At 35.1% G+C, this 12,764-nt stretch overlaps 1 long non-coding RNA gene across 2 annotated transcripts in view; it reads right to left on the bottom strand.

Moving 5' to 3' along the window:
* The window catches only part of LOC105472997 (uncharacterized), a 49,680-nt gene extending 44,820 nt beyond the window's left edge, over nt 1-4,860 (bottom strand). For both annotated transcript variants that reach the window (XR_981986.2, XR_981987.2), the window contains exons 1-2: nt 4,816-4,860; nt 1,067-1,143 (exon numbers count right to left, since the gene is read on the bottom strand). This is a non-coding gene — a long non-coding RNA (uncharacterized lncRNA). The remainder of the gene's footprint in view (nt 1-1,066; nt 1,144-4,815) is intronic.
* Between the last annotated feature and the right edge of the window lie 7,904 nt (nt 4,861-12,764).

Here is a 12,764-nt window from a genome sequence, read left to right as displayed (position 1 = left end):
GTTCTAATATCTGCCTCCAGATAATTTTGATACAAGTGGTGCCTGGACCACATTTCAGGAACACTGTGTAGCATATTTCAGGGTTATTTACATTTCAATTGAGAATACTAAAAAATAAACAGTTTTACTCTTTACTTTCCATAAATTCCCATATGAGAAGAAGGAAAACTATTAATACTTCAACTAAGTCCCACAATCTTATTTTGACCTTCACTTTATCCCCCACTAACCTGGGAATAGTAGAAATATTATCCACTGATACCACACAGAGGAACCAGAAGATGGTACTTTCACCAAGACATTTAAAATTTGGCAGAAGAGGGGAAAGGATATCACTGAAAAGCCAAGGTTGATGAATGACTTGATTCTAGTTCAAGACCAGCCTGGCCAACATGGCAAAACCCCGTCTCTACTAAAATACGAAAATAATAGCTGGGCATGGTGGTACATGCCTGTAATCCCAGCTGCTTGGGAGGAGCCCAGAAGGCATAGGCTGCAGTAAGCCAAGATTGCTGCACTCCAGCCTGGGTGACAGAGCAAGATGCTGTCTCAAAAAAAAAAAAAAAAAAAAAAAAAAAAAAGAAGAAGAAGAAAAAGAAAAAGAAAAGCTTATAAATGTCACCTATGGGCTGGAAATGATGGTAGCAAGCTCTGAGTAGAATTGAGTTCCTCTAGCTCAGTGAAAAAAGAAGGGTCTTAGGGATCAGATGGCAATGATTTATCAGAGACAAGGAGAAATGGAGTGCTATCTATAGTGGTCATCAAACAAATTATGTGTCTCTAGAAAAGTCAGAGATGAGCAGGCTGCTAAGGTGCTACTCGATATGTATAGAAGGAAAAAGTCTAGTACAGAAATCCAGAACCTTCACTCAAGTGAAAACCATGAGATGCTAAACCTCTTATACAGTTTCCAGATGTTGGTTTATATAAGAGGAGCCCTTTAACTGAGAGGGAGGAAAATATATAAAGGGAATCTTACAACATGGTCATAGGTGTAATCTGTGAACCCTTCCCCAAGCATTCCTAAGACAGACCTGTGGCTCGTGTGCAAGGAAATAAGAATTACCTGTAACTTTCAGAGAATATCATATGTTGGCTCTGAACTTGCACTGCTTCCCGGAGACCCAATTCCACTCTGGCTCACTAGTGAAACAAGAGATTTACAGACATTAGGTAATACAAAGAAAGGTGGTCCAGGAAAATTTAACAAAAGTCCAGTGTGACTGATGGTAAATTGTGTGTTATTTTCAAAATCATAAATAAATAAATTAGAAGGATTTCCATACTGGTTTCAATATATGGAGTAAAGTGTATTACGGCAGAAAGAGCTACACTGAAGTCTCCGGAACTACGTACTCCTGGGAAAAAAAAATAGTAAATTGAAGAACCATTTCATCTCTGAGGATCTGAAGAGATTATTTTTATCATCAAGCACCTCAGAGATGCAGGGGTATTGATTCCTACATCTCCCATTTAACTTGTTTGATTGTCTGGCACAGAAACCAATCGAATAATGCATAATAACTATAGAGGGTTACAGGCTAAATTAGGTTGTGATGTCCATCAGAGTTTTCTTTCCAGATATAGTAACTTTACTCGAGCAAATCAACATAGCACTTGGTGCAAGAATTGCTACAGATTCTTCCTTGCCTTTCCCATCAATAAGAAAAATATCAAGCAGTTTGCATTTAAAAATAATACCATTCAAACAGGAAAAAGACGTTATCTTGTTTCATGACTAAGTCAATATGTTGCTGCTGCACAATACAATCTGGGAAAAAAATTATAATGATCAAATCCCACAGAAGATTCCATTGGATATTATGTTGATGGCATTATGCTAATTAGATATAATAAATATGAGCTTGTAAACACCTTATGTGTCTTAGTAATGTAACTGTGCAATGAAGGGTGAGACATAAACTTGGATCAATTCCAGGGGATGGTTAAGTTTCTAGGGATAAGTGGTCAAAGCATGTAAAGATGTTTCTTCGAAAATGAGCAAGATACAATTATCCATTCTGTTTGACCAATGAAAAAGTTTTTGCTGGTTACAGTTAGATTAAGAAACATCATCTCAAGTCATGCTTTTTCAATGCATTTATTGGATAATTCCTGAAGCTGACAGTTTTGAGTAGGACCTTGAATAAGAGGTGTGCTGATCATCATGTCCTGGGTTTTTTTTTTTGATTCAGTGAATCATCAAATGCATCATGCAGAGCAGAATTTAGTTACAAATTTACGATTGCATATAGAAGACTTGGATATAGAAAGTCCAGAAGCTTAATGTAAACTTCCTTAGCAAGTGGCTTATAAGTCAATTAGCTGTTAATTTACTGACTTTTTCTCTGCTTCCTAAGGTCCCTAGTTAACACATGAAGAAACAAGAGTATACACAAGGATAACACAAAACATATCCATTGTATGCAAGAAACTGCTGGAAACCGGTATTAAAAAATAAATAGCATTGGAAAGTTGGTAACAAGGATATCTGTAGATAGACTTCTTAGAACAGGCGCTGATAGACACTGAGTGGGAAGATATTTTGATTACAAATGAATGCAAACAGCGAGCCTCCAAGGTGGTAAAAGTTCTCAGTAATTAGATGACTAAGGCGGCCTATCCGATGGATAACAGTCAGTCTCTTTCTCTGGTCATTCTAAATATGCCTTAGAGGTTCCATGAACAAAGTAGCCATGATGACAAGAAAAGAGCCTGCCCACAGTCTCAAAAGCTGATCTGGTTAAAGCCTCTGCTGATCTGGTTAAAACCTCACCAAAATCCAAACATTCTTGGGACAATGCTAAACCCCCAGTATGACATAATTGTCTAGGATTATCAGTCAACTAGTGTTTCCAGGTTGTTTTTGTTACGATCCTCCTATGATGGAGGAGGATAGTTCATTTTCTGAACTTTGATGGACATACATGCAGTATGTCTGCCCAGCATCACCATTGATGAGTTTCCTCAATGCCTTCTCTTTTTCCATGGTATCCTACACAGGATTGCCTCTCATCAGTGGGCATATTCCTCAGCAAAGAAAATATAGCAATAGGTTCGCAGCCATGGAATTCAGTAGTCATCACCCAGAGCCAGTTGGGTGGATGATTGGAAAGCTCACCAAAAACTTATGGTATTGCCTGGAAAATCACATGCTGTAAAGCTGAGGTACACCTCTATACTCTGTGGCAAATGCTTTAAATTTTAGGGCAATATATTTTGCAGTCTTTCTCACAGTCTAGGTACAGAACTTCAGAGACCAATATAGTAAGGTGCAATTACAAACCCTACATGATGCAATTTTTGCTGATCCCCAAAACCTTTGGCTCCATTGCTTTGGAGATTTTATTTTCCAGTAAAGAATTGCTTCCATAGGAAAGACGGTCATAGTTTTGATGAATTAGAAGCTAAGTCAGTCCCTGACCACTTTAGAACACTAGTATCGCTGAATCAACCGGCAGAGGAGTTTATTTTATTGATTAGTGTTACTGATTTAGGTTATGGGGGATAACAGAGTTGTTGCTACGTAATTTGAGTAAGAATATTTAAATTTGGAATTCAGGGGATTGGTTGAGGAATTTTTGCCTAATAACTCTAGTCAATGGAAGATTGCTGAAACAATAAAAATAAGACCACTAAAAGATCATATTATATGATAATGAATGCTGAATCACTCTGTGATTAACCAAATAAAACACATTTTCAGATGTTAATGGAGTGCAAATGCGATGGGAACAAGACCTTTGTGATGACCTACTTCCACTTAATGATTAGTAAATATATTTTCTCTTCTTTATGACTTTCTTAATAACATTTTCTTTTCTCTCTTACTTTCTTGTAAGAATACAGTATGTAGTCCAGGGGCGGTAGCTCAAGCCTATAATACCAGCACTTTGGGAGGCAGAGTTGGGCTGATCAAGATGTCAGGAGATAGAGACCATCCTGGCCAACATGGTGAAACCCGTCTCTATTACAAATACAAAAATTAGCTTGGTATGGTGGCAGGCGCCTGTAGCCCCAGCTACTCGGGAGGCTGAAGCAGGAAAATCACTTGAACCAGGGAGTCTGAGGTTGCAGTGAGCCGAGATTGTTGTGCCACTGCACTCCATCCTGACAAGAGAGAGAGATTCCATCTCAAAAAAAAAAAAATTAAATAAAAAAAGAATACAGTATATAATGCATACAATGTACGAAGTATGTGTGTATGTGTTAATTAACTATTTATATTATCAGTAAGGCTTCCAGTCAGCAGTAGGATATTAGTAGTTAATTTTGGGGGGAATCAAAAGTTATGCATGTATTTCAAACTGTGTGGAGGGTCAACGCCCCTAATATCCACATTATTCAAGGGTCAATTGTATATATTTTACTCAGCATAAAAGCCTTTATAAGGAAATGAAGACCCAAAGAGGCGAACCTGAAATAAACTAGTGAAAGCCAGTGATTTTGCCCAATAGGTGATGCTCATATTTTGTTGTAGCATTACTTTTTAGTTTATTATCATTTCGAAATGTCCTTAAGCTTTTTCATATCTGTTTTGATAGCATAGAATGATATTGATTGCTCTATATTTCCAAATAGTGTAGCTTTCTATAACTACACCTAAGGTGACAGAAAATATTGATCCAAAATATAGAATATATATGTAAAATCAACAGGAAGAATGTATTCAATTGAATATTCAAATATTTGATATTACTATATTTTAAAATGTACTATTCTTCAATAATGCAGATATGTTCACATGTACATAAATCTCATAAATGACTCTTGATTCATGATCTTTCATAAGTAAATGTTGATGAAAGTGATTACCTCTTTTCTACTCCTGATGTTATGTTACTTTTTGGCAGAATCTCCACTGCCTGAGAATTCTGGTTTCTACTTTGTCCTCACTCATGATGTAATAGTTGATATATAAACATTTACCTAATTGGTGAATTTTGAATAAGATACTGACCATGAGTAGTTCAATCTTGCCTTGGATGTTGTTTTCATTTTCTTTCCTCCCACTACAGGACCTTATTTCCAAGGAGACGTGCACTATGCTTTGTTTCTTCATGCCTTAAGTTTTATACATTTATACCACAGTATAACTATATACCATTGTCAATTTCATCACAATTCTTTGATCTTCAATAACTAAATCCTGTGATAATTTTAACTCTTTGAAAAGCAAAGCTAGAGGTATTACAATAAATGATTTTAAAATATGTTACAAAACTATAGTAATCAAAATAGCATGATACTGGCATAAAAACTGACATATCAGCCAATGGAACAGGATAGACAACCCAGAAATAAATCCATGCATTTAAGGTCAACTAATTTTCCTCAAAAAAAGGCAAGAGCATACAATAGGAAAAACATAGTCTCTTCAATAACTGGTGCTGGAAAAACTGAATGTCTACATGCAGAGGATTAAAAGTGTACCCTTATCTTACTCTATACACAAAAATGAAGTCAAACAGAAATAAAAACTTAAATGTAGAACCTGAAACAGTAAAACTCCTAGACGAAAACATAGGGGAAAAAACTTTATGACACTGGACCAAGTAATGACTTTTTTCTTTCAATATGCCCCCAAAAGCATGGGCAACCAAATTAAAAAAAAAAAATAGATAAAGGAGATTGCATCAAACTGAGAAGCTTCTGTACATCAAAAAGATCAATTGGCATAATAGAAAATCCACAGATTCCCCTTCTAGAAAACCATTTGCAAAATATACATCTAAGAAGGAGGTAATACCCAAAATATAAAAGGATCTCAACTCAATAGCAAAAAAAGAAATAATCAAATTAAGTTCTAGCAAGCAAAATGGAAAAATGTCCCCTTTTAGGAAAATAGCGTCATTGCATTTTACTCCTGACCAAATACATTAGGCCAATTTTGAATTGTAGTAAAGAAAAACTTGAGACTGGCCAATTTATTAAAAAAGAAAAAAAAAGAAGCTGAATTGGCTCAAAGCTCTGCAGGCTAAACAGGAAACACAGTGTCAGCATCCACTTCTGGAAATGTCCTCTAATGATAGGAGAGGGAAATGGGAAAGCCAGCACGTCACATGGTGAGAGTCGGAACAAGGAAGAGAGGGAGGAGGTGCCACACAATTTCAAACCACCAGATCTCACAGGAACTCACTTTCTCCCTGACAACACCAAGGAGGATGGTGTTAAACCATGAGAAACTGCCCCACGATCCAATCACCTCCCATCAAGCCCCACCTCCAAAACTGGATATTCCATTCCAACATAAGATTTGGAGGGCAAAAATATCCAGACCGTAGCATATTATGAATATCCATACACGTTGATATAAACTAATAAAATCATATTTTAAAGTTATGTAATTATTATAGATGACTTACAATATTACATAATGATTTCTCTATTAATGGTAATTCAGAATTTTTCTGCATTTTTATTACTAAAATTACAGTAGAATAGCCATCCATGTTGTTATGGATTAAATTATGTCCCCGTAAAGTTTATGTGTTGGAGTTCTTACCCTCACTACCTCAAGATGTGACTGTAGTTGGAGAAAGAGTTTTTCAAAGAGTAATTAAGTTAAATGAGGTCATTAGAGTGGGTTCTAATCTAATCACTGGTGTCCTTATATAAACGGAAGATTAGGACACAGATATGTACACAGGGCAGACCATGTAAAATGAGAGCCACCTACAAGCCAAGGACAGAAGTCTCAGAAAGAAACCAGCTCTGCTGACATCTTGATATTGGACTTATAGCCTCCTGAACTGTGAGAAAATAAAAGGCCATTCTTTTTATTTTTTATTCATTTTTTAATTTAATTAATTTTTTTTTTTTTTGAGACAGAGTCTTGCCCTGTCACCAGGATGGAATGCAGTGGCGCGATCTCCACTCACTGCAGCCCCCGCCTCCCAGATTCAGGCAATTCTCCTTCCTCCACCTCCCCAAGTAGCTAGGACTACAGGCACAGGCTACCACGCCTAGCTAATTTTTCCATATTTTTAGTAGAGATGAGGTTTCACCATATTGGACAGGATGGTCTTGATCTCCTGACCTTGTGATCTGCCCTCCTTGGCCTCCCAAAGTGCTGGGATTACAGGCGTGAGACACCACTCTAGGCCAAAAGGCCATTCTTAAAGCCACTCAGTCTGTGGTACTTTGTTATGGCAGCCCTAGCAACTTATGTACCTGAATCCTGTTTTTTAACAAGACACAATTTATTATTTTGCTATATGGATATATCGACACAGATGAGCTTTAATAGTGGAATTGTTGGGTTAGTATGTTTATAGACTTTTATTTAAATAGACACTGGCAGATTTCTTTCTATAATGTTTATAACAATATGTATTATAAATGTTTATTTGCCAAGGCTTTCTCTTCTTAAAATTTCTACTAGTTTAATTATTAAAGGTTGATATATACATCTATGAATATATACATTTATGCATATATATAAAATACACATACATGTACATATATGTCAATTTTATTTCCCAATAACTACTAGCAAAATTGACACTTTTTATGTTTGCTAGCCATTTAGGTTTGCTTGTTTCAGTCAATTTTTGTTCATATCATTTTCAGAATATTTTTTGGCTAGTAGTAATTTTGCTTGTTGGTTGTATATTTTTCCAACCTTTAATTTTAATGTTTTTAGTCTTTACGTTTTCTGGGAGTAACTTATAAATTTCACATAGCTGCAATGTATTTGGATTCTCTAAGCTGATATTCTCTCACTTTATTTTTTTTTATAAATAAAAAATTTTCATAAGACAATTTGACAGTCTAAACTTCTGTCTCTCCCCTCTCCTATGACTTTACCCACTCATTACCCTCTCCCTCTTTCTCTCCCTTTCGCTATTGTTTTCTCCTCAAACGATGAAACAATATGAATGTCTTAGAGTACCTAAAATCTGTATGATAGTAAATACCAAGATGTTATTACAAAAAGATCTCACGGTTTTGGCTTATGTGTGGTAATCTGTTTCCACGCTGACCCAGGCTAATAGGAAAGCTCTGTTTCTATTTGGTTATGCAGGGACCTTGGTCCCTATTTTCTTGTTGCTCTGTTATCCCCTAGGACACTGATCTCATTTTTACTCTAATTTCTGCATTCAAGGTGAAAGGTGCTCACTGCCGCAATCACATTGCAGACCACAGAAAGGGAGCAAAGAAGAACTCACGAGCAAGCAGCTTTTCTTTAATTTGCAGATACTCTGAAAATTGACCACATCAGATATGCTTACGTCGAATTAAACTGAAATCTAATCACGTAAATACCCATGACTGAAACAGAGGCTGAGAAATCTACATTTTAGATATGTTTTATCTACAGATGTACTAATTTGCATTTGCTGGGGCAGTGTAAAATCTCGGAGTGAATTATCTTCCTTATGCTCCCTGAATTTGAGCATTTCTGCCCATTTGCAATTCCAGAAAATGGTCTAACTTTGTTCGTTTGAATATTGTGTCCCCAAAGCAATATCATTTTCTGGGAAATCTGAAATATGTTGACCTGTATCATTTTGGATTCTATTTTGAATTACCTCTGTTTTATATATTGCAGCTGTTTAATCACTTCATGCTTTATTATGAATGACTTCTTCATATCTTTCTTTTTCCTAATTATCTATAGATTAACCTAACTTTCTACGTTATATAGCCATTTCATTTTAATCTCAATGGCTAATCTACTCAACATAAATATATACGGATATAAAATTATGTTATTTAAGTTTCATTTTTCTTATTTCTAAATGTTTCAATGCTTTTTTTTTTCATAATGTGGCCCCCATAATGGATATTTTATGTATGCATATATATTTATTTTTAAATCTGTCTAAACTACTTTAATTTGAAATTTGTTGCTGTGAATAATTTGGCTGTTGATTGTGTTGGCAGTCTTATTTACTGAGGATAAGCACTTCCTGTGTTCTGACTTGGGATGATTTATTTATCTTTAGAGCGCTATTATCCGTGCTAATTGAGTGAGGTTTGACATGAACTTTGCGGTTGCGCTGTGGAAGGGAGCTCCACTTGCTCCAGAGTGTGAGAGTCAAATGGGTCCAACTCTTGCTCACTTGCCTGTGGAGCCTCACACCCCTCTGGGTTGGCACTTGCTTCTGCTATCGCAGGTTCCAAGTGCAGGCTTTTCTGGCTTAGCCCTGCCAGCTTCATTGATTCCCACCTTTGCCCTACACCTCAGAGGCCGAGCATAGGACCTCTGAACCACTGAGTATTCCATGGGCCAACCTATGACCTGGGACACCCAAGTACCCCATCTGGTTAACAAAGGTCGAGCGTAAACCCACTGTCACTGCTGCAGTTGGCTCTCACCTGCAAGTGCTACCTACAGGCCTGGAAGTCAGCCTGCACAGTCCATCACATCTGCTGACAGAAGTGCACAGTGCTTGGGAAAAACACAAGCTTCTTACTACCTCTGCTCTCTGCTACTACCATAACCCACATCTTCCCAGCTACACAGGAGGCTGTGAGCCCACTCACCTGCCCAGTATACGACTACTACAACTGGCATTTGAGAATGCCGTGGCCCCAAGGCTATTTATAATCAAGAAAACCACACTGAATATTCGCCACTGAAGCACCCTAGAAGCAAAGCCAAATGACCTCCATCAACATACGTCCTAGTCACAGCCTGGAAAAAAGAGTCCTGCCCCAATGAAAGTAAATTGAAAAATAAGAAGTGACTGTTTCTTCAGGTGTGAAGAAATCAGTGTAATAATACTAGAACTATGAAAAAGCAAAATATTATGACATCTTCAAAGGGAACACAGTAATTCTCTAGCAATAGATCCTAAAATAAATGAATTTTTGAAATGATATGAGACATTGTCTCTATATACTACGTTTATTTTTGTTTCAATTCTACTAGGTGAACCAGAGATATTATCAGTTCATACACATTATATTCTAGGTTGAAGCTGCTGAACCAAAGATATAGTGTGAGTGTAAATTGCTAAATTTGCTTAAACATAGGGTTTTGCCACAAACGTTTAGTTGAGTTTTTTTTTTCTTTTTTTTCCCTCTTGTCCCTACCCAAACTTTTAAAGCAAGGAACTAGACAGTAAGAAAATACACACACAGACACACACACACACATACACACACCCAAAGAAACAAACAAACAAAAACCTTTGTACTCTGTCTGTGGTAGTTGTAAGCATATGTTTGGCCTTTTGGTGGCATTTATTTTAAAGCTTCATCTTTCTTATCTAGGATCATGGCCTCATCTGATGAATTTCTATAAGCATGAAGCCTTAGGTTTTCTATTATTGGTGCAGGAATAGGCATGTTTACTCACACTTAACACTATATTTTAAAATAATTTTTAAATTGAACTTCAATATGCTCCTTATTTTTTAATTCAGTCATGGGCGCTTCACCCTTGTGAATGGGAAGGTTCTTATGAAAGAGGCTTCACTCTGCACTCAGCTTTCTTGTCCTTCTATCTCTGCCTTGTGGGGACACAGTACCCTTTCCCTACAAAGAACGCACCAGCCAAGCATCTTGGGATCAGACAGCAGCCCTGACTAGACAACCAAACATGCCAGTGCCTTGACTGACCTTTGCAGCCTCCAGAACTGTAAGAAAACTAATTTCTGCTTTTTATAAATTATCCGGTCTCAGATATTTTGTTATAACAGCACAAACAGGACACCTTTGTAATCTCTCTGTATCCGTAGAGACTGTATGGTCTGCTTTCTTTGAATGGTTGCATCCTATGCTAATGTTCTCCATTGAGGCTTTCTTGTGGAAGAAAAATTAAGGACTAGCCTTGTTCACATAGGAGTAATAATTAAATAATATTAGAAGGTAGATACTGAGCCACAGGCTGGTACTTTCACTAGATTAGCCATTCTTGTGTGGATTTCCATGCAATGGAGGTTTAGCCCCATTGCTTTCTTTTTTGGGGGGAGGAAATCAGGACCAAAAGTTGTAAAACTTTTACAAAAGAGGTCTCAGTGGAGAGCACCAGCATACTGAGTAAATCCTGTCTTTTTTTTTTTTTTTCCTCACAATAGGGACAAAAGCAGAAATCAGGTTATCTTTACAAACAAGTTACAATGTATGTTAATCAAATATTTTTGTGGATTTTTTATTCCTTTATTTGTAAAATGAGCCAAAAATGACTTTAAAAAGTACCTTTTTCCTTTTAGTTTCTCTGAATCATAGCAACTTGAGTTTTTGTGGTAGATTAGTTTTGTGTGGTCATACTGTGTAGGTAATTTAATATCAAACCCATTTAGTAACACGGTATAATTTTCAGACCAATAACTACAGTGTTATTTATGTAGGCTTAATATGCAAAATTGTTGTGTTTTGAATTATGACCTAGAAAAATTAAGCTACAATCTAATGGTTTTCACTGACATTTAATTCCACAATAACGGATTACAGTATTATTTTTCCATCGTATATTTGAGCCCAATATAGCTTTATAGTGTTATAAATAATTTAGCTCTCTTTCTTAGTGTTTATTTTGGTATATCAATATTCTATAGTATTCGTGCATTGCACTTATATTTTTTATGTTAACATAATTTATCTCATTTTACATTTTAATCACCTTGTTATATTCTTTAAAATTCAACTAGCATATTAATTTAACTTTATTGGCATAATTTATCTACATTATTTTCTCTTTAATTTGTAGAGGTGGAAAGAAACATTTAATGTATTCATGTTACAAATTGATGTCCAACAAATCTATGTTTATAGAAACAATAAATAAGAAACTAATTTCTAAAAATTATGGCAGTAGTTTAATTTCATCTTAATTTAAAGTGAAATTTTAAAAATAATATTCTTGATGTTTTAATAATTTGGCACTGATTTTTACTGAACTCTGGTCTAATTTCAATTACACATGTAAAGTTTATACATTTAATGAAGAACAACTCTATCCTATTTTGAAAAATATCTGTTATAAAATTTCTAGGTAATTTCCATGAAAACATATTTACCTAAATTTTGCATTAAGAATACAATTTATAAGATTGAAAACTAAAACGACTACTCTTAAATTAATGCAGCAATTATTAGATGGTACAACAACATCCTGATAACATATGTAACAAATTTTGTTTTATCTTCAACTGTTGTTGCTTAAAGCAAATACTTCTTTTAAATATTTTGATATTATAATTAATTTAAATATTTTTGTTGTTTTTAAATATCTCCTTGTTTGCTATAGTAGTAAACACTGTACTCTTCTTTATGTCTATCTAAGAATGCCCTGATTTAGTTTATTTGTAACACTGAGATATATAATTTAGAATGAAAATGTGTTTACTATTCAGTTGTTTCCAAAATATTTATTTAATAATAGAAAATGGTGTAATAGTTAATATACATTCAATATATATTTACTTTGGGAAACTGAAAAGGTTTTGTATATATATTATAAAATATATATAAATAAGAAGTTGTAAAGTTATCAGTAATAAAATTAATAAAGTAAATGAAAAGAATATATATTGATAACTCAATGTTATAAATGAGAAAAACATGTTTTAGGTGTCAATGTAAAAAATAAAAAGAAAAATTAAATAACTCATGTTCTCTGATGCCAGTGTTGTAAAGCTTATTAAACATGGGCAAATACAAAATCTATAACCACTTGAAAAAAAAGCCAATAAATAATAGCTCAAATTGACAATTAAAAAGATTCTCTAAAATCCTTGTAAACATGTATTATACTAGTAACATGTAGAGTGGGAAATATTGTAAAAATGGACAACTGATAAACTATTTAC

This window comes from Macaca nemestrina, chromosome 6 (assembly GCF_043159975.1).
Source record: "Macaca nemestrina isolate mMacNem1 chromosome 6, mMacNem.hap1, whole genome shotgun sequence".
Lineage (NCBI taxonomy): Eukaryota > Metazoa > Chordata > Mammalia > Primates > Cercopithecidae > Macaca > Macaca nemestrina.
The sequence above is the reverse complement of the archived record's forward strand: the minus strand, read 5'-3'. Positions and strand labels throughout refer to the sequence as shown.